Source organism: Panthera pardus, unplaced genomic scaffold, assembly GCF_024362965.1.
Source record: "Panthera pardus isolate Hobbes unplaced genomic scaffold, ASM2436296v1 HiC_scaffold_21, whole genome shotgun sequence".
Taxonomy (NCBI): Eukaryota; Metazoa; Chordata; class Mammalia; order Carnivora; family Felidae; genus Panthera; species Panthera pardus.
Window position 1 is genome coordinate 26223517 of NW_026526777.1, and position 24927 is coordinate 26248443.

At 55.0% G+C, this 24927-nt stretch overlaps 1 protein-coding gene across 3 annotated transcripts in view; it reads left to right on the forward strand.

Moving 5' to 3' along the window:
- The first annotated feature begins 584 nt into the window (after window positions 1–584).
- Window positions 585–24927, forward strand: part of LRRN2 (leucine rich repeat neuronal 2) — a 61323-nt gene continuing 36980 nt past the window's right edge. Inside the window, exons 1-2 of one of the 3 annotated variants that reach the window (XM_053909015.1) lie at window positions 585–1055; window positions 9417–9580. The gene's annotated coding sequence lies outside the window, so the exon portion shown is untranslated. Of the gene's footprint in view, window positions 1056–9416; window positions 9581–10979; window positions 10999–24927 lie in introns of those variants that run through there. The other 2 variants (XM_053909014.1, XM_053909017.1) reach the window with 2 other exon arrangements.

A 24927-nucleotide genomic window follows, 5' to 3' on the forward strand; every position in this document is an offset into this window, starting at 1 on the left:
CCAGTTCCTGCCTCACACCTATGTAGATTGACATCCTTCACTTAGGGTCATGATGGGGTCTTCCAGAATGCCAGAACTGCCCAGCTCTGGAAGGGCATGAGAACTGGTGGGGGAGGGGGGGGAGGGGACAGGTATCTCACTTCATTCTTTAGCATGAGAGGTGCCTGTGCCCAGGAACGCGTTCTTACCCACCACTGCATTCCTTAGTCCGCTGTTAACTTCGGGAGGGTAGTAAAAAATGTGGCCTTCGGAGCGCTATGCCCGTGAGATGCACCTGTCCTCTAAAAGCTGCCGAATTTCCCTTCTGTCCTCCTGGCCTTTGCAAGAGGCTGAGGCAGTGTCAGAAGAGCCACCCCTTTCCCCCTCAGATCCAAGCGCCGCGTCCCCTTCTTCCAGCCAAGCCTAGCGTCCAAAGGCACGAGACCACCACCGGCCCCAGAGACTCCAGCCTTAACATCGGCCCCACCCTACTCCTCCCTCCCGGGTGTGCGTGTGCGTTAGGGAGAGGGGGCCTCTGGCCACTCAGGAGTTAAACTGGCAGCGGGACTGGAGGGGGGTGGGGGGTGGCGTGGCTTGCAGACGGGGAGGAGGCGACCGGAGCGGGCCGCGGAGGTTGGGGGAGCGGCGGCGAAGCGGGCGAGCAGGTTGAGCGCGAAGCCGGGAGGAGGGGCGCGCGGCGGGGCCGGGGCGCGCGAGGGCCTGCTCTGTGCACTTGCGGCCGCGCGGCGCGGAGGGAGCGCCCGCCTGTCGCCCGCCAGCCTCCGGCCACGACGCGCAGGGCGGCGCGGAGCCCGGGGCGCGGACGGTGCGGGCGGGGGCGGCGAGGACGGCGAGCCTGCCACCGCGCTCGCCCGGCTCGGGCCCAGGACCGCTCCCCGGACAACTCCGCGGCGGGGAAGGCGCCCGCGACCCTGCCCGGCCTGTGGCGGCGGCGGCGCGGAGGGAGGGCGCGCCCCGGCCTCCCCCAGCCCAGCCCGGGCCGAAGCCGGAGCCGAACGGGGCGCGGCGGCGCGGGCGGCGGACGGCGGCCCCGGGAGCCCGGACGGCGCCCGCGGGTGAGTGTGCGGCCCCGGGTTGAGCCCCGGGCGGCGCGGGGCGGGGGGGGGGGGGGGGACCGTCGGCGTGGCGGCGGGGGACGCGGCGGGGGATCGCCGGGCCCGGGTCCCCGCCGCCCGGTTTCCCCGCCGGGCCGGGCCGGGCGGGGGCTGGGGGAGGGGCGGGCCGCGGGGACGCCGGCTGGGGACTCGGGGAGGGAGGCGGCCGCCGGGGCAGACGGAAGCGGGGCTCGAGAATGTGAAGAAGGCGGCCGACCGCGCGGGCAGCACCCGAAGCGGCGGGGGAGGGAGCGGCTGGGCCTTGATCCCCCAGGGGGGCCTTCATCGCCCCCGGGGAGGCCCGGGCCGCCCCAAACTGTTGCGTGGCAGAGCGGCGCCCGGAGATGTCGGGGAGCGGAGCGGTGGCCGAGGGGATAGGGAAGGCGGGACAGGGGCCGACTGGCGGGGTGGAAGCTCTCCGGGGCCGCGGGGACTTCCCCTTCCTTGGAGCTCGGGTGTCCGTGCGGAGGGACAAGGTGGCCTTGGTGTGTCTGTTCGAAGTATCTGGAACCAGGAGCCAGGCTTCTCCCGGGCCGGCAGGGGTCTGTCCGCAGCCTGGGATGGGACATTTGCGGTGGGGGATGGGCCGGGCTTGGGCCCAGCCTGGGGGCTCTGGGAGTGGGAAGCGGAATCGGAAGGACAGCTCTGGGCCCACCGCAGCACCCAGGAGACAGGAGGGGTTGACCAGCCACAGGTGGTCCGTCTGTCCTGCAGGCGAAGGGCGGCGCAGGCTCTGATGCCCAGCCAGCGAGGAGCCGCTGGTTGCGTGGGGGGGAAGATGGGGGGACTGACCTCCATTCAGGGCTGAGCTGAGAAACGAAAGAGGTGCAGGAGACCTGGGCACTGGGGGTGGGCCCTAGGGGTATTGCTGTGCTCCCCCTATGTCCCTGTTCTTCCTCCCCCGCCGAAGGAGCAGGAAGGAAAATGTCAGCTGGGCTTTGTGCTCTCTTCCTCAGGCTGCCGCAGCTCCCATCTGTTGGAGCCAACGCAGCTTCTAATTGGACGACTGGCAGGGTCGGAGGGGGTGGGCCGGACACAGCATTCAGTGGCCAGCGATGGACGGTGGGGCCGCAGCTTGAGGCCCCCGGGTGGTGGGGTCGTAGACAGAACATCTGCCCCAGGTCAAAGGAAGAGAAGTGGCTCCCCACCAGCTCTGTCCCCATCACTGAGATTTGGGTCTTTCCATGCACCCGGACCAACAGCAGACTCCCTCTTCCCTGCCAGCCTGGGATGGGCCCTGGCCCCCCCCCCCCCATGTCTTCTTCCTGAGTGAGAAAGTCAGGATCCGTTCCCACTGCCCCCTCCTTCTTAAAGGTCCCACCAGCAAAGACCACTGGGCATGGGGTGATCCAGGGCCGTGTATAGGGCACTGAGGCCCCCCTTGCCTGTGGGCCCTGTTGTTGTTAGAAAAAAGTCCGATGTAGGTGGCCTGACCCACTTTCTCGGCTGGCCAGGTGCCCTTATGTGGGGAAGGTGGAAAGAGAAGGGCACAGCTAGGGGTCTGAGCCTTCCAGGCCCTTTTCCTGCCCCTGGGCTGGCTCACACTGAGTCTCCTCCTTCCTGCCTAGGGGGTCCCTCCGGACCTGGATGGGACCTCATTATCTGGAAGGGATGGAACTCAGGCCTCAGTGCCCTGCCAGGGGCCTGGTGGACACCCGGTATTAGGAGCATCCCCAAATCGACCCACTCGCTGGCACAGCCTAACCGGAAAGATACGGCAGAGGCAGTGGGAACCAGGGGTCTGCTGAGACAGCAGGCTTCCTCTGTAACTGTCCACACTTGCTCCCTACTTCCATTCTTTCTCCCTGTGCCTCCCTCCCTCCTCCTCTTTCTCTCCTCCCCTTCACTCTCTTTCCTCTACCCGCATCTCCATCCCCCTGTCTCCCTTTCTGTCCCCCTGCTCTCCAGGACCTCTCCCTCCCTCCATCCCTGATCTCTGTCTCCACCTTTGCCCCCCTTCTCTTCTGAAAACTGCAGCATAAACCACAAGGCAGGCATGTGCACTCCCCAACATCCTGAAGGGGGGGACACATGCACTGTTGACTTTGCTGTATTCCTTTTGCAGAGGAGGAGCCACGGCTGGCAGGCCGGGCAGCTGCATTTCCCTGGCATGCCCCCTGTAACCCTACCATTTGCCCCTTCTAACCACCCCCCCATCTTTTTATTTGAAAGAAAAAGAAAATCCATTGCTTTAAAAAATAAATGATTCAATAATTTGTTGAGCACCTACTATGTACCTGGTACTATTTTAAGAGCTGAGGATACAGCAATGAAACAAACCTCTACGTCGAGGTCTCTGGTGGCTCAGTTAAGTGTCTGACTCTTGGTTTTGACTCAGGTCATGATCTCACGGTTTAGGAGTTCGAGCCCCACATCAGGTTCTACACTGACAGTGCGGAGCCTGCTTGGGATTCTGTCTCTCTTTCTCTCTCTGCCCCTCCCCTGCTCATGCTGTCTCTGCCACTCTTAAAATAAATAAATACACTTTCGACAAACCTCCATGTCTCAGGGCAGAGCAGAACTTGTATTTGGACTTCCCACCTGATTAGTTCTGCATCCACCAGGCTTTTTCAAAGACCCACTGCTTGGGGGAAAGGGGCGGGGGGCGGGGGGAGACAATTCTAGTGAATTGTCATCATCACAGTGAGTGGGTGACCTCTAGCATGAGAGGCCCGTCTCCACAACCTATCACTTACCACAAAGCTTACAGACCAGGGTCATCCTGTCCTTAAGACATTTCTGATCTGGGGGCCCATTCGTATCTCACCATTTATCTGAGAGGTGGAGGAGAAGGCCACTGTTTTAGACCGAGAAGGGAGAAAGAACCAAACGTGTTATTTGGCATATACCAAGCACCAATCCATCAGGACCTTTACAAAAACTATCCCATTCAATGCTCCTGACCTTCTAAGGTCTAGATTATCATCCCCTTCTTCATAGCTAGGATATTGAGGACCACAGAGAATAAACCACTGGCCCCAGGTCATATAGGTCTCTTTTAAAATCACTGATTGTCTGCAGTTCCTTTGGTCTTTATGATGTCTGTGACATCCGGTCACTTGCACAGTTATCCGAAGTTACATCGTAACCAAGTTTTTCAGAAGCATGCCTCCTCTTCTCAGTAAGAGTATTCGAATATATAAGGATTCGCTGAATGGTTGCATGAATAAACTGTCTCAAGTGATCAGGCGAGACTGTTTGGAGGAGTTGGGACCCTGAGCGAGGAGGCAGGGAGAGCAGTGGATCTTCCTTGTCCCATACAGATCCGTGACTAGCTGTAGGTAGGCAACTAACCACCCCCCCACACCTGCACCCCCACTCTGCATCCAGGTAGAATTGATGGGAAGTTGCTGTTTTCATTCAGGGTCAAGGTGTAGAGGCTTGGTGCACAGCCAGGGTAATGAGTCAATATCACTGGGATCTCAGCCTCCTTGGGCCAGCCTGGGCTCCAACGCCAAGAATGGGGAGAGGCGGCTTTGAAGCATGCAAGAGCTACTGGGAAGAACAGTGAGTGGGGGCTGGATGGGGCAGGACAGGGAGAGAGTGACCAAGGAACAAACGAGGAGAAGCACAAAGGCAGAAGATAAACTAAGAAACAAAAAAACAGAAGGCAAACGATAAGACAGAAGCAGACAGGACAGACAAGGCTGCGGTGGGAATGCTAAGAGAAGGAGAATGGGGGGGGGGGGGACGTGCCTTTATCTTACACTTCCCTGAGGGGCTCGCTTTCTCTGTCCTGCAGCTCAGAGGCTGGAATATTCACCAGCTTAGCCTGAAGCAGGCATTTGCTTATGCAGTCAGCCCATCTTTTCTAAGCGCCTACCACAGTACCTGCGCTGGGTGCTAGGGACGGAGACGAATTAGATGTCACCCCCGCCTTCCAGGAATTCACAGGAAGACTGTAGAGTCTGGAGCCGCCCAGCTGGGGCTCAAATCCAGGCTCCCCTGCTTCTAGCTGGGTGACACTGGGCATGTCATCTAACCTCTCTGTGCCTCGGTTTTCTCATATATAAACAGGATAATCATAGCACCTACTTCATAGAGTTGTCATGGTGGTTAAATGAGTGGTACATGTAACGGGTCAGAACAGGGCGGGGCACAGGAAGTGCTGTGTGCTGAAGTGGGCGGTCAGTCCTAGCAATAATGATGCCAGTGCTATAACACAGGGACGGGCAGTTAAAGCGGTGGCCGTCTCTGCCCGCAGGTCAGGAAATGGTTCTCAGAGGACGTGACATTTGGGGCAAGGCTTGAGTCCACCAGGCACAGGTGGTGGGTCTGGGGAGCGTGGTGCCAAGGGCATCTGGGACCCCGGAGGTGGGTATGAAAAGGTGTCGTGCTGTATGCGTGTCGCCTCCTATGGATATCAGGAATACCTTGGACGTGTCCCTCCTTAGCCTCTTTGTTTCCAGGGCTCAGAGCTGAGCTCCCAAGCTGGCAGGTTGCCCAGAACAGCCCCACACGTTTCAGCCTAGAACTGTTGGCCTTTGGGCAAGGGATCTGGCGCATCCCTGCTGGGACTGGTCTCAGGACCATGGTCCCTCAGATGTTCAGATGGCCTGAGGGAGCTGCCTTTTAGCGGGTGAGCTGAACCAGGTTTGGTTTAGAATTCTGTTTCTCTCTGTACATTTCTTCCACCCACACTTTCCCTGCTGATCAGCATTCGATGGACTTGGCGTCCTGAGATGAAGAGCAGAGAAGGCAGAGGGCTCCTGGGGTGACGACTGTTTCCCAGCCTCTACCTCTCATACTGAAATGGCACACTAATGACAGCAACCAGCATTTCTTGAGCACTTACTGTGTGCCAGGCACCGTGCCAAGGGCTTTACCTACGTTATCCTACTAAATCCTCCAAAACACCCCCATTAGGTAGGTTCTTTTATTGTCTCTATTTATTTATTTACTTTTTAAATGTTTCTTTATTTTTGAGAGGAGGGAGGGGCAGGGGGGTGGGGTGGGACAGAGGATCCAAAGCAGGCTCTGCCCTGACAGTAGCGAGCCCTGTGAGGGGCTCGAACTCACGAAACACAAGGTCACGACCTGAGCTGAAGTCCGACGCTCAACCACGACCTGAGCTGAAGTCCGACACTCAACCGACAGAGCCACCCAGGCACGCCCGTCTCTAAACTCAAGGAAACCAAGACTCAGGTTCAGTAACTTGCTCAAGGACAAAGAGCTAGATAAAACAAAGGAGTTCTCTCTGACCCGAGGGCTCCTGCCCCTTATCCACTCTCAGAATCCAGTGCCCTTTGGTCCCGGAAGGTTCTCAGGGGGCATCTAGCCCATTCCCCTCCCTCCCTAGGGTGAGAAGCTCCCAAATCCTGTCCAAGCTAGGAACTGCCTGTCCCCTTTGGGGGACCTTCAGAGAGGGTCTTCTCTTTTCTTGCCTCTGTAGGTCACAGCTCTTTGAGAGCCAACATTGGTTCTCTCTGTTTCAGCTAAGTGCCTCCAGGCCACACGGAGCCAGTGGCCTTAGGGAAGGGGGACCCTAACAGCCGGTCCTCACGGCCACAGGAGTGGGAACCAATATGAGGGTGACTTCTGGGAGATGTGAGGGTGGGGTGCAGACCCCAGATTAGGTGGGGATGGTTTGGAAATACCAGCAGGGTGCCTCTAAGTAGGGAGGCTCATGTGTCTTGGGAGGAACAAGTACAATCACTCATCTTTACAAACATCTCACAAGGCGGATCCTTCAGGAAAAAAAACACATGTAAGGAGGGGCAACAGTGTTAGACAGCCAGCATGGGTCCCCCAGGAAAAGTGGGTCTGTCTTACCTGACCCTTTCTTTTTTAAAGAAAAGAGGGGAAGAGAGAAGAAAGCAGGAAAGGTTATGTTCCTCTATAAAGTGAACATTCAAAGGCAGGTGATGAAACGTCTCTCTTTGGCCTGGGAGGGCAGAGGTGGGATGTCCAGGAGAGAGAGACCCCAGAGGGGCAGCTGGTGGGCAAGCTAGAAATTTAAAAGCTGTGCATAAAGGGAGGGGAGGCACTTGGCCTTGCCTGGCAGCCCCTGGCCCATCTTCTACTTCCGGACAGACCTCCCGGTGGGATGAAGCTCACACAGCTTCAGGCCTCTGAACTTCAGAAGGTGCTTCGCCAGAGTTAGTCCAGGAGTGGAATGCTGGAATCCCACTTCAAGAGGGGACATCCAGAATTTTCCTGCCCGTCATCCATCTCTGAGCACAACTGTGCCTGAGCCATCTCAGACACAGGGTGGGACTGGGGTCTCTTCATTCAGCAAGTAGTTATCCCAGGCTCTGGGAGTACAGGCAACAGTGAGCAACCAGGGATCTCTGCCCTTGAGGAGCTTATACTTTATGGTCTGGGGAATATGGTAAAAAGAATTGTATGTTTGAGAGTGGCAAGTGCTGAAAAAAGAAAAGAAGGAAGGAAGGAAGGGAGGGAGGAAGGAAAGAAGGAAGGAGGCGGGGTAGGAGAGTCTGCGTTAGGAAGAGGAGAGTTCGTAATTTTGTACATCGCGGGCCCGAGGTGACCTTGCTGAGAATGTGAGTAAAGAGGAAGTGGAAGCAAGATGGGAAGGTCACGCCAGGCAGAGGGAACAGCAGGTGCGGGGCTCAGAGGTAGGGCCGTGCCTGGTGGGTTTGGGCGACATTAGGAGGCCAGACCTCGGAGAGCCCTGGGGGTGGAACGAACAGTTTCTTCTTTCCTCAGACCAAGATGGGGAGGCTTTGCAGGGTTTAGGGCAGGGGTGACATGACCCGGTCTTTTAAAACCTGAGGTTTCAGCCATCCATTTCAGCATTTCACTGGGTGGCTAGTCAGGAGGTTGTCCAGCCATCGAAGCCAAGCTAGTCAGTCCATCAGAACTTACCCACTAAGTCCCTTTTTCGTGGGTACTTTCTCCCGAGCAGTGTGGGCTGTGGTGTGGGGCAGGGCGGGGAGGCGGGGGGGGGGGGGGGGTGTAGAATGTAAAGAAACAAAAGACGCAGTCTTTACTGTTAAAGAAACCTACCAGTCAGCTGGGGAGGCAAAACTTACACTCACAAGAAATAACGAGGGAATAATACCAGACAGTTATTTAAAACCAAGTGCTAAACTGTGTGATTTCGACTATAAATGTTATCAGAAGTGTGAGCTGTGTGTGGGAGGGTATAGGGGACGCTTCCTCCAGGAGGTGCGGCTGACTTGGGCCTGGAAAAGGGGGTAGGCTGTGGCTCTGCAGGGGGGGGGGCCTCCTGTGGGGAACTTACAGCTGGGGAGCGGGAGGGGGAGAAGGGGGGGCCAAGCAGGGTGGGGCGCAGCCAGGATAGAAGCTCCCCCAGGCATGTTGGTCCCCGGTACAGGCCTTTCCCCACCATCCCGGGACAGGAGAGCAGCCTTCCGGAGAATGAAAACCGGGCCGCACGGCTCTTGCCCTCTCCTACGGAGGGCCAGCATCGCGGTCCCGTGAAGCCCTCTTGCTTTGAGAAGGTCCCGTTTCCAGCTCTCCAGCGGTTCTCATACATCTGCGCTCTCCTGGTCTGCCACGATCCGCCAGCCTCCTCCCAACACCTCCCCCCCCCAACAGCCCCCAATCTCTCCACCCCTGCCCCATCGAACTCCATTTTTTCACCCAGCCTGCAGCTGGCTTCTTTGCTTCTTTCCTCTCACCGCCTGGTCTCCTGTTTGATGGGTTACTCCTAGAACATTCCAGTTAGTTTCAGTTAGGATGAACTGGAAGTCAAGTTGAGCCAAAAGGAGCAAACGTTCGCCCGTGAGGGGCGTCTGCCCTCGCCCTGGAGAGAGGCTGCCTGGGTCTCGGCAGTTTGGGCTCACTCCCGATGTGTGCAGAGAGTTTGCCCTGGAGTGGAGTGGGATCCGTTGGTAGTGCCCTTGCGTACTGGAGACACAGGCGGACCCTCTGCCCCACTCCCCCCGCCCCCCATTCCCCGGGGCGGCAGGGCAAAGAGCAGTAGCCAAGGGTCCCATGGGCAAAGCGGTCTGCTCAGCAGCCTTCTCCCCCTCCTCTGGGCCGTGGGCAGCCCGGGGAAGGGGGAGAGCCCACCAGCGCTGCCCCAGAGGCTCCTGGCACAATGACCTGGAAGATGCAGGCCTGAACCCAAGGCTCCTCGTGCCTCACCGTCCAGAGGAGCCGGGATCAGCCAGAGCTGGGTTAGAGTCCCTCCCTAACCGCAGGCCCTTGGACATTTGACTTAACCTGTCTGAGCCTCCATAAATCTGGGTCAATAACGCCCACTTCATAGGGTCGTTAATACCAAGAGCTAACCTCGTCGGGTGCTTGGGGAGAGCCGAAAACTCTACTGCCTTCAGCTCATTTCATCCACAGAGCGCCGTGGGTTACGTATTATTTCCCCCCATTTTGCAGTTGAGGAGACCGAGCTGGGAAACGTTAAAGTAACACAGCCAGGAGATGTCAGAGCCAGAATTCAGCCCCAAACCTTTCTGACTCCAGAGCCCTGGATCTCAACCGCCGTGTTAAACGAGCTAATCTATGTAAAGTGCCCTCCACAAAGCAGAAGCTGGATAAATGTGAGTTCCTCTTCTCCTCAATTTCCCCAGCGCCACTCCTCCAAAGAATAGCTCTCCCTACCACATCACATTTCTTTTCCAGCACCCCCTGGGACATATGACAGAGGGAACAACGAGAATGAGCTGTCGGCTTGTACCAAGGGAAAAAATAAGGCTGAGAGAGGGTGAGGAATTTGCATAAAATCTTAAAACACCAGGGCTGTGATTAATACCCAGGGCACCTTTCTCATAAGAGTTTTGTTGTTTAGCCCCACTGGGTCCCGGACGGTCAGCAGAGGGTGCCTTGCAGACATAAGAACAGAGGCCGTGCTGCAAGGGAGGAGAATGAGAGGCCACCGTGTCCCCCAGGGGCCGTCAAAGCCTGTCCCACCTCCAAATGCTGGAGTATTTCATTCTGGGCCCGGAAGGGTGCTAGTAGGAAGATTGTAAGACGTATGCTTTCTGAACTCGGGTACCGTTTCCAGAGTTTGTTATAAAAAATCTGGGGACTTCTCTGGACAAATCTAGGAAGAAGACAGACAGTATTGAAGGTCAAGGTGTGGGAAGCAAGGACGCCATCTCAACTTTACGACTATTAAACCGGTATACCTCCTGGACCAGGTGTAGCGCCAAGAGAGGGAGGTGGGTAATGGGGAGCAAAGAAGAACAAGGTCACGGCCTCAGGGAACTTTTCAGTCTGATGGGAGAGACTATTTGCGTGCATGTGCGGACACGCATGCACGCACGGTTCTATCTGACCTTACCCGGACATAAAAATAGGAGCAGAGGACTGCAGACTAGTCTGAATATATGGGCGCCTATGGAATGGCGAGGAGAGAATTGAGGCAGGTGGGTTCCCCGAAACGTCCCTCCTGTTTTCCTTCCCGGATACTCCTTTTCCGGTGGACACGGAGACCCAGGTCTCTGCACACCCCAGCAGGACAGCCCAAGTCTGCCAACATTCACCCTCAGGGCAGTCGACAGACCTCCTCTGAACTTGCTTGCGGGGATCCCCCAGGGAGAAAAAAGCATCCAAGTCCTAACACTTTAAAACTGCTGGCAACTGAGAGAGTCTTCTGGCCATGTGGCTTGCACACATTTATAGAAATTGGTACATTTTTCTTCAGAACGATTGTACAGCTGATCCCTTGAACAGTACAGGTTTGAACTACGCAGGTCAACTTGTACATGGATTCTTTTCCCCCATAAATATATCAGAAAAAACATATGTATTGGAAAAACTTTATTTTGTAAGTAAATATGAATTTCTCTTTCACATTGTTTTCATTTTTGACATGTGGCATTAGTAACACGCATAACATCTGCACATCTACAGTGTTTTGTATCATGTATTATGTATTGATATAGGTCCTGACTGATGATTCATCTTACAAACAGATGACAGAAACTTTTAATGTCAATAAACACAGCACAACGCTGTAAGTGTATTCTCTCTTCCTCTTGATTTTCTTTAAATTTTTTTAATGTTCATTTATTTTTGAGAGAGAGAGAGACAGAGTGCGAGCGGGAGAGGGGGAGAGAGAGAGGGAGACACAGAATCTGAAGCAGGCTGCAGGCTCTGAGCTGTCAGCACGGAGCCCGACGCGGGGCTCGAACTCACGGACTGTGACATCATGACCTGAGCCGAAGTCGGATGCTTAACCTACTGAGCCACCCAGGCGCCCCCCCTTTTGATTTTCTTAACATTTTCTTTCCTCTAGCTTTATTGTAAGAATGCAGTATATAATCATAGAGCATGTGAAATATGTGTTAATCAACAGTTTTACGTTAGCAGAAAGGCTTCTGGAAGGTCAACACGATAACAGTTAAGTGTTCGAGTTTGGAGGGAGTCAAAGGTTATACGTGGATTTTTAACTGTGCGTGGTGGGGGAGGGGGCGTCGGTGCGTTGAATTCTGTGTTGTCCAAGGGTCAATGAGATATGTGTGGTTGGCAGGATTAATGGTCTCCCAAAGGTGTTCACCTACGACTCCCCAGAACCTATGAATTTGCCATGTTATGTGGCACAGGGTCTTAAGGTTGCCATCAGCTGACCTTCAAATAAAGAGGTTATCCTGAATTACTCAGGGAGGTCCCGTGTAGTCAATCACAACCGTCCTTTAAATGTGGGAGAGGGAGGCAGAAGTCATTGTTAGAGCAATGAGATGGGGCAAAGACTTGACAAGACCTTCATCCTGAGAACATGGAAGGGGCCATGAGCCAAGGAATGTAGGCAGCTCCAGAAGCTGGAAAAGGCAAGGAAGCCGAGTCTCCCGAGAGCCTCCTGAAGGAGCACGGACCCGCTGACGCTCTGATTTTAGCCCGGTGAGACCCAATTTGAACTTCTGACCGTCTGAACCGTAAGATAATAAATGTGTTGTTTTAAGCCACTAAATCTGTGGTAATATGTTACGGCAGCCACAGGAAATTAATATGAGGCTGCCGTAGGTGGAGCAAAGCCAGTGGACCAGGGCCCCACGGGCTCAGCCTCCTCCTGACCCATAACCCCAGAGGAACCGCTTCACAACTCACACGCTCTGGACAGCTCGGTGGGAGACACACTGTGTGCGAAACGCAATCCGGTTATTTTCCGGACGATGAAACTGAGGCCCCGGAGAAGGGCCTCTGTCAGAGGTCACACCGAGTTAGCGGAACCGCACAAACTGCGATCCAGGGCCTGCGCCCGTCTTGTCAGAAATCTCGGGCACTTACACACATTCCCTCGTCCACTCATCCATTTGCAACAAACGTACGTACGTGTGTTCACCTGCAAAGACGCGGTGCTGTGCTAAGCACTGGGCAGAAGCAAAAGCAAGCTCCAAGCTCCGGAAGGTGGGAGAGCGTTGCCCGAGTGCTGATCCTGCCCTCGGCTCCTCCCTGAACTCAGTTTCTTCCAAACCCAGGCCTTCCGCACAGGGTGCTTAGGGCCCTAGGGCCGGTCCCCAACTGGCCCGATCACAGGCACCTCCTCAGGTAGAGGTGCAGCTCTGTGAAGGGAGGGGCCCGGCCCCCCAGGCCCAGGCTCACCTGCCCTCCTGCAGCCCTGCAGCATCTGTCGACCTGACGCTCTTCGGGGGCGCAGGGCTAGGCCCTGAGGAGGTGACCAACGCCCGGAATCAGCACCCCGATAGCATAACGTTATCTCCTCCCTGCGAGGCCCTCCCAGCTCTCCCCACAGCACACCTGAGCCACAGGCCGGCCCCCAGGGCTGCCGGCTCCTGGTATCAGTCTCCATGGCAACCCTGCATTTGCCGTTCTGGTTTCTAATGACTTATTGGCAAGTGTGGTAATTTGCAGAGCTTGGCAGGCAGAGCTGGGGGGGGGGGCTGGTGAGGAGGTGGGGGGCAGCAAGAGGGACGCAGCGGTGGGGCGGGGGTTGGGAATTGGGATGGAGACAGAGGCACACTTTCCTTCCCGCCCCACCCTTCCTATTCCCTGCTGACTAACATCTGGAGTAAGGGAGCTGCTTCTGGTCCAGGGCCTCCCCCCCAACCCCCAGGAGCATCCGTTCTCTCCAGGCCCCTGAGAGGGAGACAGATGGACAGACAGATGTGGAGCACAGCTGCTCACCTGTCAGGCAGAGGCAGGCAGGCAGGGGGTGGGGGACAACAGCCGTGTTCATCCCCAGCAGGTCAGACCGCTTGTGTTTCCTGATGCTCTCCTGCCTGCTCCCCAGGCCCCATAGCCTCTCTGCCTCACGGGAAGGGAAGCAGGGAAGGTCTGTCCTCAGGACGAGTCCTGGCAGCTCCCCGGCCCTTCGTACGCTCAGAGGACCAAGCTGGGCAGCGCTGGATGAAATGCCAGCTTGCATAGGTAGTGGGCGAACCAGCCAAACAATCAAAGGGGGAGAGATGGGGTGGGGGTTGGGGGGTGACTGGCTTCACTTTTCTTCAGCAGAACTTACCCAGCCTCAAAACTACTTCCCCAGGGGAAGGCAGTAGGGAGCCTCCGACCACGTTGCTGCAACAACCTTCCTGCACCCTTCTCTGCCTCCCCCCGCCCTTCTGTCTCTGTCCATTCTGTTCTGTTTGTATACCGTTAGAGGCAGCCTGGTGGGCCGCAAAGAGCACCGTCTTTAAAGTTGGCTGGCCCTGGGTTAGGATCCTGTGGCCCCTGCTTCCCAGCTGTATGACCTTGGACATGTTTCTTAACCTCTCTTTGAGCCTTGGTTTGCTTCTCTGTAAAATGGGGTTAAAATACCCATCGCGCAGGTTGTGAAAAGGAAACCCACTCATACCTGTAAAATGCTCGGCACATAGTAAGCCCCAGTAAATACGAAAGAATTTTAAAAGTGATCTTTTATCCACCCAAACAAATAGGAGCGATGTGATCAATAATTTAAAAAATTCCAGTGGCCTCAGTAGGGTTTTCTTTTTTAAATATTTGAGAATAGTCTTCATTTATTCAGTAAATATTTATAGAGTATCTACTGTGTGCAAAGTACCGGGTCAAGTGCTGGGTCTTCCCTGATAATTTACGATGAGGGTGGAATTAGGCTGCGTGTACACTCTCTACGCCTATAGCCTCTGACAGGAGATGGAAGGAGAGGGAGGCCAGGGAGAGCGGGCCAAGATCAGCCACATAAGTGGACCTTCCGTGGATCTCTGAGACGTGGCGGCCCCAAGGGAAACGTGTGCCTTGTAAAGGCTCCGTCTGAGTCCTGTGCAGCGAGACCTGCTGCCTGACTCCCCAGAAACAGTGAGTCTGTTTTGGGAACTGGAAAGTGGGTGAAGGAGCCAGTGGGTGGCTGCTCCCCTATTTTCATAAGCCCCTGCTGAGGCTTGAGGGGGCCGCCAGGGACCACTCAGCCACTGGAGACAAGAGCGGCAGACGCACTTGCCCTCACCGGGGCACCTGAGCGGATCACGGATCCCTCAGCTTGGGCTGGGAGGGAGGCGAGGGGAGCAGGGGGGGAGCCGGGGGACTTGGCTTCCACCTCTGCCAGCAGATGGACTTATGCCTGCAGCGGGAGTCTGTCTGTTCTTCTATCAGCCTCCCTGCAGTTCCCTCCGAGACCGAGCAGCAGAGATGCGCAAAACGGAACGTCAGACGGCCGGGGCCCTGGAGGGTGTCTGGCCCACGCTTCCCCCACCTTCTCATTCACCTTATAGCACGCACACACAGCGATGATGGCTCTGGGACTCTGACCGAGGGCTAAGGGGGGCGGTCAACATCTCAGCACACCCAAACCCATTCCTGTGGCCCCCTAACACAAGTTGGGGAGGTCTAGTCAAGCCAGTTCCCCCAGCCTATTTTTATTGATGAGAAATCGGAGGCCCAGGGAGGTCACATAGCATGTTAGTCTCATCGGGACTGCATATAAATCTCCCAGCTTTCTGACCCTGTGCTGTTTCTATTACCTCTTCTAAAGACTCCTTCCATTTTCTTTCCTGGAGAACATGCTTCAGATGGCAAGGGAATAGAATTTCTCTAAGAGACCATGATTCCCCAAATCTCATAAAATCAGGCTACATCCCCCCCCCCACACACACACCGTCATCACCAGCCACCCTCCTATTTCAGCGAAGCCTTTGGCATCCACCCATAGACATCCTCCCCTTTCCGAGCCCATCTGCTGTCCTGGGTGAGACCAGTGATTCCAGGGGCCGCTCTTACTACGCCCAGACCCATCAGCCCTTCCCACCTCAGCCAGTCGCCTGCAAAGCTGCCATCACCTATTAGAGCATCCTGCTTTCTGGTCACCACCTCTGGTCTCCCAGCCTGCTTGTCCGATGACTCGCCCACAACCATTCTGTAACCCCATTGGGATTTTCGGTCCACTGGCACCTCTCCTTTCTCTCCAGATATAGCCTTCCTCCGCCTTCCCTTCCCTGATTCCAGATGCATTCCATCTTCCATCATTTTAGGAACCTCCCCCTCCAATATCCTAAACTCTCTTGACCCTCTGTCTTTTTATTACCCCAGTCTGGCGAAGTCCCAGTTCTGGATCAATTACTCTCTGCTGCTTTCTGCCCGCATCCAGATAACTCCACCCTCTAGAAAAAGGCACAAACTAAGGCAGATCGGTACCTCCAGAAATTCACCATCACCCACCTTATTCTCCAGAAGCACCTGGTGTTCCCACCACATTCCCCTGGTTGTCCCTCTCCTGACTCCCCACAAGGCCCGTGGCCCACCTTCTTCCCCAAACCTCTACCTTCGCCCTCACTCTCCGCAGAGGACCTCACCTTCCTCTTCACAGAGAAACACAAGGCCTCGGGCAGGACCCCTCAGCTCGTCACACCAGACCCCCAGACACACCTGCCTCAGTGCCTGTCTTCCCTCCTTCCCTCCTGTGTCAGCGGAGGAGGCCACTCGTCCCCCAAGCTGGGTTCTTGATCCTGTTCTCCGGTCTCCTTGGGATCATCCTTCCCACCATGCTCAAGCTTCTCCCATCTTCAACAACAAAAGCAAAAGCCTTCCTCAGGGCCCAGCTCTGCTCCCTCGCACCTTGTCTCCTTTCTCCTGCCGAGCCAGGTCTCCAGGTCTCCCGGGAGAGTTGACCGCCCTGGCGCGCCTCTCTCCTCTCGCTGATGTCTGCACCTCCCATTTCTCCCCCTGCCCTGCTCCAGCCCGGCTCCCTCCCCCGTCCTGCTCTCCAGAGCGCTCTACCAGGGAATAGTTTTTAGTTCTCAGAAGCATCTTTCACTCCCTTCTGACACATTCCTTTCCCTTGGCTTCCCTGGCCCCATATTCCTGGCTTTTCTGCTCACTCCCAAGTCATCTTGCTGACTCATCCTTCCCTTCTCCATCTCTAAACGTTGGCGTTCCGTCTGGTCTGGTTCAAGGCACTCTCTTCCGGCTAGACACTTGTCCCTAGGCCATCTCATGAAAGGCGTCTGTTAACAGCCACGTGCAGGTGGCACCCAGGAGTACGCCCCCAGCCTGCATCCTTTCGTCTCCGTTCACATCCTTAACATCCACCCGTCCAGCTGACGAAGTTGGGTGTCCCGAGAAACCTCAGACTTGGCATATCGAAAGACAGTCTTGATTCTCGTCCTAAATCTCTCACTGCCTTCTCCGCCCCCTGCCGGCTCCCCTCCAGTGTTAGAGAATGGCACCTCCTGCAGCCAGTTGGATACGCGGGGAGTCACTGTCCAGCTTCCCCACACCCCCGCCCTGCACCCCTTGGTGTCCAGTCCCTCACCAGGTGGCTGTCTGATCCCCGGGTAGCACCCAGACCCCGCCACACAGGGGTCTTCACAGCTTCCACTTTACCCCAACCTGCACCACTGGGGTCACCTTGTGACTGGTATGCCTGCATCCACCCTCACACTTCAAGTCCCATCTCGGAATAGCGACCGCAGTGACCTTTAAGGGATACAGATCTGATCTGAGCACAATCTCCCATACTCTCAAAACACTTCAGTGTTTTCAGTGGTACCAGTGCCCCCTCCTGCTCTGCACCCCGCACATTGGATTCTTTCAGTTCTTGGACTGCTGGCCTCTTTTTCGCCTCTTGGCCTTTACACCTGCTGTTCTTTGGCCCTTAGTCACTCTCTCCGCCTCATATTCGTCCTCCCGTCTTTCAGATATCAGCCCAGATAGCCCTTCCTTAGAAAAGTTTCCCCAGGGTACCTCGAGAATCTTCTCAGGCCCGTGTTAGACACTCTCATAATGTCCTGTAGGCTTCCTTCCTAAGATGCATCATGTTATCTAATTATAATTGTTTACTAGATAAATGTCTGTCTTTGCCAGTAGACTGTGGCGCCATGAGAGCCAGGGCCCTATCTGTTCAGTCCACCATTGTAGCACGTATGAGGCGTTCAGAGAACATTTGGGGGCTGAATTCCTTAGTGAAAGGTCTTTAGATACAAAATGGATCTCATGGGAAAAGCCAGAGGGAAAAGCAACCCCGAGTGAGGCATTGGTAGACCAGCTGACCAGGCCTGGCCCTCCTCTTCCTCTCTCTCCTCCTTTCCCTTCTCTGCCCTCGCCTCCCTAAAGACTCTGCCCGGATTCAAAGGGGATTTACTCCGATTTTCCAAGCAGAGGTACAGGCCCCTCTTCACCAATAGTTCTTTCAGCAGCAATAGCCATAATCTCTCATACCTGAACAGTTCTTTATAGCCTAAAAGCTCTTCCGCGTATGTTGTGGTGTCTGAGTTTTCTATGTCTTTTGAGCCACACTCCAGCTTCCTGTGTGTTACGGACCCTTGGTTCACAGTGGGGGGACCTGTAGCTCAGGAAGGCTTGGCGGCTTTCCCACAGTCGGGGCTGGTCAGTGAGAAGGTGGACTTGAACCCGGTGCTTGTGGCCTCAAAAGAGGATGCTGCGGGTTCTGGCTTATCCGCAGCAGTGGTACCAAGGAAAAGTCCACAAAAAGCAAAAACCCACGTGGTGTGGGAAGAAGAGGGTGGGTCTGGAGGGTGGCGCGCAGTCTGGTTTTCAGGAGTCTGACGTCCTGTGTGATTAAGGCCAGTCCGGGTTGGCTTTGAGGTGCCCTGCTGGGCCCCTCACTCGCTCAGATACTTACAGTTCGTCATTCAGTGCTGGGATAGACTCAGCGGTCCAGCTCTCTCTGGGGTCCCCGGAGCCGGAGTGCCCGGGGAATCCACACAGTAAAGAGCCAGGGTGGTTGAGGCTGGTGGGGGACAGTGGCTCCTCACCCCTGCCTCCCCAAGGACAAAGTCTGGGCTCTGGAGGGATACACGGCCTCCTTGGCTTGACCTATGCCTCCTTTCCAGCTTCTTTTCCTGCTTCCGTCCACCTCCCAAATGCTCAGGTAAAACCAACTGCCCCTGGTTCCGCAGCCATCCCGTGCCACCCATGCCTCCAGGTTTTGCTTGGACTGTTCCTTCTGCCTGGGTGCCCTTCATATTCTCCTCGCCTGGCTGATTCTTGCCATGCCTCGATACTTGGCTGTAATGATATCTTTTCCAGGAAACCTTCCCCCAAGCCCGCAGAACTCCTCCCATGTGGTAGGCACACTCAGCACATCCTGTTAAAGATCTCTCTTTGCTGTGTCTTCCTCTTCTGCCGAAAAGGAAGCTCCTCAAGGACAGAGACTGTGACTTATCCACATTGCGACTCCAGTGCCCGGCGTATCGTAGTAACAACAACAATATGTAATAATGGCTTACGATGTGCTAGACGCTATATTAAGTGCTTTATATTAACTCAGGGAACCTCAAAAATAGCCTTATGCTGTAGGTACTATATCCGATTTAAACACACACACACACACTTTTAGGGAACCTGGGTGGCTCAGTCGGTTAAGCATCTAGCTTCAACTCAGGTCATGATCTCATGCTTCATGAGTTTGAGCCCCACATTGGGTGAGCTCGAGCCCTCCTTCGGGTGAGCTCCGCTCCCTCTCTCTCTCTCTGCCCTTTGTGGGATTCTCTCTCTCTCTCTCTCCCTCTCTCTGCCCCTCACTCACTTGTGCCCTGTCTCTCTCAAAAAAACAAAAAAAATAAAAATAAATGTCTTATTTTCAGATATGTATAGATTCACTAGAACTGCAAAGAAATGTACAGGGAGGTCCTGAGTTCTCTTCATCCAGCCCTTCCCATGTTAACAGCATACATAGCTAGCGTGCAATATCAAAACCAGGAAGCTGACATTGATATAATGAGCTCATCCAAATTTCACCAGTCATATATGCGTTCGTTCGTGTGCGTGTAGCTTTGTGTAACCAGCACCACAATCAAGATTACTTACCTGTCCGAGGCTCCTTGTGCCAACATTTCTAACCACACCCGCTCACCCCTAACCCCTGGCATCTGCCCCCTGCCCCCATGGCTACGATCATCTCACAAATGTTACCTAAATGGATTCGCACTGTCTATAATCTTTTGCTTTGGGCTTTTTTTTTTCTTTTACCATCCGTATAATTTCCTTGAGGTTCATCCACGTTGTTGCCTATGTCGAGAATGTGTTCCTTTTTGTTGCCCAGCAGTATTCTGTGATAGGGATGTGCCATAGTTTAACCATTCACGCACCGCAGTATGTGTGCATTACCCCATTCAAGTGAGAAAACGAACTTGCCCGGGGTTGCACCGCTAGGAAGTGGCACTCAGTATACATTTAGTAACAGGCACCTAATAGATGTTTATTGTACCAAGCTCAGCTCAAGGAGGACACTTCACGTTCTTCTCTGGTGTTTTACACAGGGTGGGTGCTCAAGAGATGCTTGCCAGTGAGGCTATGAATGAGACGGCGTCTATATTTACATGGGTGCAGCCACGCCTAACCTATCCCTGTGCCTAGACATTCACAAGAGAGAACCAGGTCCCTCTCAATGTCTTACGTAACTGCACTTTCAGTTTCTCTTGGAGTATCAGAAAAGGAAAATTGGGACAGTAAATATGGTCATACACAGGGCTGGCACTTAATTGCCTAAAATGCCCAAAGCCATTGGTTCCAAATTAATATGTGCCATATTTGCATGGTAGTTTGCATCTAATTTGCAGGTTGCTCATTTTAGCACAACGCGGAGAAACCCTTACAACTCCTGCTTCTTGTCGCCGCTGCCCTCTTAGCTGCTCCCGGGTCAGGCTGTGCCACTACAGCCTGCAGAAACAGTGGGTCGGGTCTTGAACTCACCCACCCGAGGCTGAAGAGTCCGCTGGGCCATTTTCTCCTGTAGAAGAGGAGCCGCATTATTGCCACTCGGCAGGGGCCTCCGGAGGCTTAATTAAGGAGGATTTGTGGAGCTGTTGGAAGTCCTCAGCCTCAGGTGTGGAGAGCCAAATGCGATTAAGTGATTGGAAGGGAACCACAAGTCAGACCAGTCTCGCTCTTGGGCACAGCGCCCGGGAGATGGGCTTGCTTGAGCACCTCTGCCCTCCCTCAGTTGGGAGAGGTGAGGTGCCAGAGAGCCAGCCCCGGGCTCCAGCGACAGGGACACATCGGAGATCAGCGGGGTCTCCAGGGCAAGACTTTCACAGAGGGTGTTGGGAAACGTGTCCCAGGGCCTCCAGGGGAACCTGTGGTTTTATTCCAACCAAGGCCTTACCAAGGGCCTGGGGTTAGAGGGACAGATAAAAAGGGTAGGTCCGGGTAGGTCCTGCCCTCAAGGAACTGCTAATGGGTTGACCTCTGCTCAAAGCAATGAAGAATAATTAAATGCGGGAACTAAATTGTACAGGCCCTAAAGCTGATGGTAATGGGTGGAAACGAGAGACCGAGTTAATTGGAGGACATGTCCTGGAGGAGGTGAGACACACGCGTACCCCCCCCCCCGGCCCCCCACAAGCCTGAGCTGAAGAATAAGCCTGGGAACGTGCTTCCCAGCGGTGCTAAACCAGTGACCCTGGCTCCAGGAGAAAGTGTTGGCCGAAAGCAAATACGGAGCTAGCGTGGAGTTCACCAAGGGGCATGAAACAAGGCTTCGGAGTAATTTTGACCTTGCGGCAGGCGATTCGGGATGGTGTCCTCAGACCCCTGGGAATGCATGACCCCTCTCTGTTGTCAGAGGCACTTCAGAGGAAGAGCTGGAGGAAGGGAGGATAGTTGGGTGTAGCTGGGGAGGCAGAACGGTCTGTTGGGGGGAAAGGGCACGTTAGGCAGTGGGGCCAATACTGGGGAGACGGTATGTGTGATCGGAGACCCATGTCCTAAGGAACTCAGGTGGAGGTTCGGCGCTTTAGGGCACTGAATGGGGAGGAGCTACCCCTGAGACGGTGACTGGGATAGAGGTAGAGCTGTTGGGATGGGGGGAGTGGGGAGATGCTGCACAGAGGCCGTAAGGAGAGGCAGCCACGGAAGAGTGGGGAGAGGCTGGTCCCGGAGGGAAGGTGAGCGCTGGGAGCACCGAAGCCCGGAAGAAAGCTCCCAAAAGGAAGGGTTTTAGCCACGCTGGGTGATTCTGGCCAGAGCCCCAGAGCCCCAGAGCCCACCGACCCCTGAGAAAACGCTGCTGGATGATGGCGCATGGCCGCGTGGCCGGGAGAGGGAGGAGGCTGTGTGTTTCGAGGGAGTAACAGACAGAAGGGGCATTCTGATGGTTGTTCTCAAAGGTGGAGAGAGGATACATGAAGGACTAGGTTTCCTGAGGAGGGGGGAAGGGAAGAGAGTGGTGTTCACAGGGAGGAAACCTCTCTCCCAAGTCAGAGGGCAGCGAGAGAGAGTGGGCCGCGAGGGGGCCGGCAAAGGGGGTCACGCCCGCCACAGGCACAGGCCCCCTGAGGTGAGCAAGGTCATCTCTGCGGAGCAGGGTGCGGAAGGAAGGAAGCACAGCGAGCAGCAGGTGTAGACAAGGGCTCTGCAGAGTGCGCCAGGGCGGCAGCAGGAGAGGAATGAACGGATTGCAGCAGAGGGGGCGGGTGAAGCCGGAATCATGAATCTATAATAGGGCTGGTCTGTCGGCTTCCGTACTTCTCCCTGCGATGCTTTGGGAGGAGAGAGATGGAGGCAGGGAGAACTGAGACAGGGGCAGCGGTGGCCTCAGTTTCCCAGGCTGCCCAGCCTTCTGCAGAGAGACCCTCCCAGCCTGGCCTCTTCCTGTGAACGACCCAGCGAGGAGGTCCGTTCGCCCGGCCTTGTCGCCTGGGGAACTCTGCACTTTGCAGAGCTTGAGGCCATTTCTACTTGGCCCGACTTATCAGTGGGCCCGGTTCTAAAAGAGCCGCATTTGCCCTCCCCTGCTCTCTCTGCCCTGTTCTCATTTTTCTCCCCTCCTTGCTCTGGAGGCCGAAGCTTAATAGCCTGCAAGAGGGTCAGACGGGGAAGATGAATGCCGGCTGGAGGGGGGACTGCCCGGGCCTCTCCGTGAGGGAGGTGATGGAAGGCGGGGAACAGACAACGGATAATCCAAGGAGACAAACAGGCACAGGGAAGAGCTTGCAGGATAATCCGAACGGTATTTCCACTCGTGCTTGGTATGTGCTGTAGTGACCTCAGTGCCTCCGATCTGCTGGTCTAATTACGTCTGGCTTGGAGAACGCTGGTTGCATTTCCCAGAGTAGAGGCAGTGAGGAGAAACCGGGATGGGCAGAAAAATGTTTGTTGGAAAGCCACCAAGTGAATAATCCTCAAGTGCAAGCACAAGCAGGATGGAGGGTCCGTGATGGCTGCCGTCCTAAGACTTGAGGCACCAGAGCAGTCCAGATGCTGGCAGGTTCCTGATCAACGTATTCCTCACACCTTGTGTGTTGACCCCTTCGTGGCCATGTTAACCAGGGAGAATGGCTGGCAAATCCCTTAGGAGGAATGTCAGGGCAGCGGTCCAGTAGGGCATCCCTGTCCCTACCTGTACCTTGCTGACATGCCCCAAGTCCACAGGCTGATGCCTCTGGATGCTCTTCGCTGGAGGAACTATGAAGACCCCCAGGGACTGCTGCCCTCCCCTCCCCTCCCCCCCCCACCCCCAACATTGGTTGATGCTTCCTTTGCACGTTTGCTATCCATTAGTGTGTGGTCCAAATGAAGGCCGGAAAGGGCCTCCAAGGGAAAGCACATAAGATTGAAGGAATATCCAGGCTCTGGAAATGATCCATTTGAGGAAACATGGGTTCTGGTTTCCGCTCCGGCCTCAGTGTCCTGTCTAATCTTGAGTAGCTCACCAAAGCTTTCGGGGCCTTCGTGTCCCTGCTGATGTCATCTTTCCATCTCAGTCCCTTGAGCGGGGAGGTTAGTAGAACCGGTTTCCAGTCGTCATGAAACCAAGCTGTGCTGTGCCCTAGGCAGTGGCACCCCTAGTTCCTCCCAGACTTATGACGGGGCTGGACTGTTTCTCAGGGTCCAGACAAGGGACTGTGGCTAATCTAGAGCCACCTGACCTGTGTCTAAGGCCTTCCTCCCAGCTACTTACCAGTTGTTTGACCTTGAAGTTATTCTTTACCTCAAGGTCAACTTTTTATCCATTAAGACTTATACCCTAACACCAAGATGTTTGGGAAAATAAGATAACATGTGAGAAAGCATTGTGCAAATTCTCAAATGTGCTGTCACAGTTAGAGGTTGAGAGGGAGAGGTGGCAGGGAACAGGGAAAGATCAAGGGCTTGAGTCGTACAGAGTTCACAGGCCAGCTATTTGAGAGTTTGTGGCCTTGGACGAGTTGGCGAATGTGTCCTAGTCTTGATTGCATCTTTAATAAGGTGGACGTAAGTAAGCCGGGTCGGGGAATTATCGCGAGGTCCAGATGACATGGTGTTTGTAAAGGGTCAGACGTATAGTAAGTGCTCCCAAAATGTTCCTCCCTGCCCTGTATCTCATCCCTCCCAGGCCTTCAAGTCAAGGTCGACTCAGAAGACATCATTTGCATACATTTTCAGACGTTCAGCCTGTCCTGGCATTTAGCTGTGGAAATGCCACACTGTCGGCACCTTCCCCAGGGTCTCCTCTTTAAGCCCGTGTCTTCAGTCTTTGGGTTTCTTCTTTCTGTCCAAGGGCCATCCCGTGGTGCTCCACTTCTGCTTCCCCAGCCAGCAGCAGGCTGCTCCGTGATGTTTGCCAGGGTGCCCAGGGGACAGGAGTGCTGGAGAGGGCTCCTTGTCAGAACAATTCTTTTTCCCTGATGAGGGGGCCCACTCCCTGTCCTGATCCTTCTTCGCCCAGTGAGCTGCCCCACATTTCCCACTACTGCTTCCTCTATGCTGGAATGTGGCCAACCTCTAACCCTCCCTGCCAAGGGCATCTGGGAGTCCTTAAGCACCCCGCCACCCCTCATGGCTCCCAGCAGGATGGCACTTAGGCCATTTGACTGGGCACATGTCCAAGCCCCTGTAGTCTTGTTTGTGGACCACGTGTCTCAAAAATCACCCTTGGGGAGGACAGGGATGTTATTAACAACGTACATTCCCAGACAGCACCCCAGACCAACTAAATAGATTCCAGAGCGTCCAGAAATCTGCATTTTAAATAAGTCCCCGTGTGATTCGTATGCACAGTAAAATTTGAAAGCCGTTGGTGTCTTTTTTTCCTCTCTCATTTTTATTGAGGTGGGACTCCTACAGTGAAACACACAAATTGTTAGGTGTGCAACTTGATGAATTTGTCCACAGGGTTCGTGATGCCCCCCCAGGTTACCCCAGCCCAGATGGAGATGCAGAACCCTTCCAGCTCCCCCGAAGGCTCCCTCACGTGGCCTGGAGACGTGGCCACTATTCAGAGTTCCAGCGACATGGGCTAGTCTCGCTGTTTTCAAATTTCATATGATTGGAGCATTGGCTTCTTTCAATGTTATGTCAATACTCCTTACTCTTAAAGGCCCAGACAACTCCTCCTCCATTCCCTGCACTTGCCCTTTCCCCCAAGATAGGTTGGTAGACAGGCAGGCAGATAGGAACAAATGAAAAAAGAAAGAAAGGAAACAGAGTCTTCTAGGTCCTGACCTTAAACCCCTCTGTTGCAGCTTCCTCTCTGTCCTCCCCTCTTCGAGCCTTGTGGAAGTCACGTTCGGTCACCGGCCTTCAAGCCTTAGTG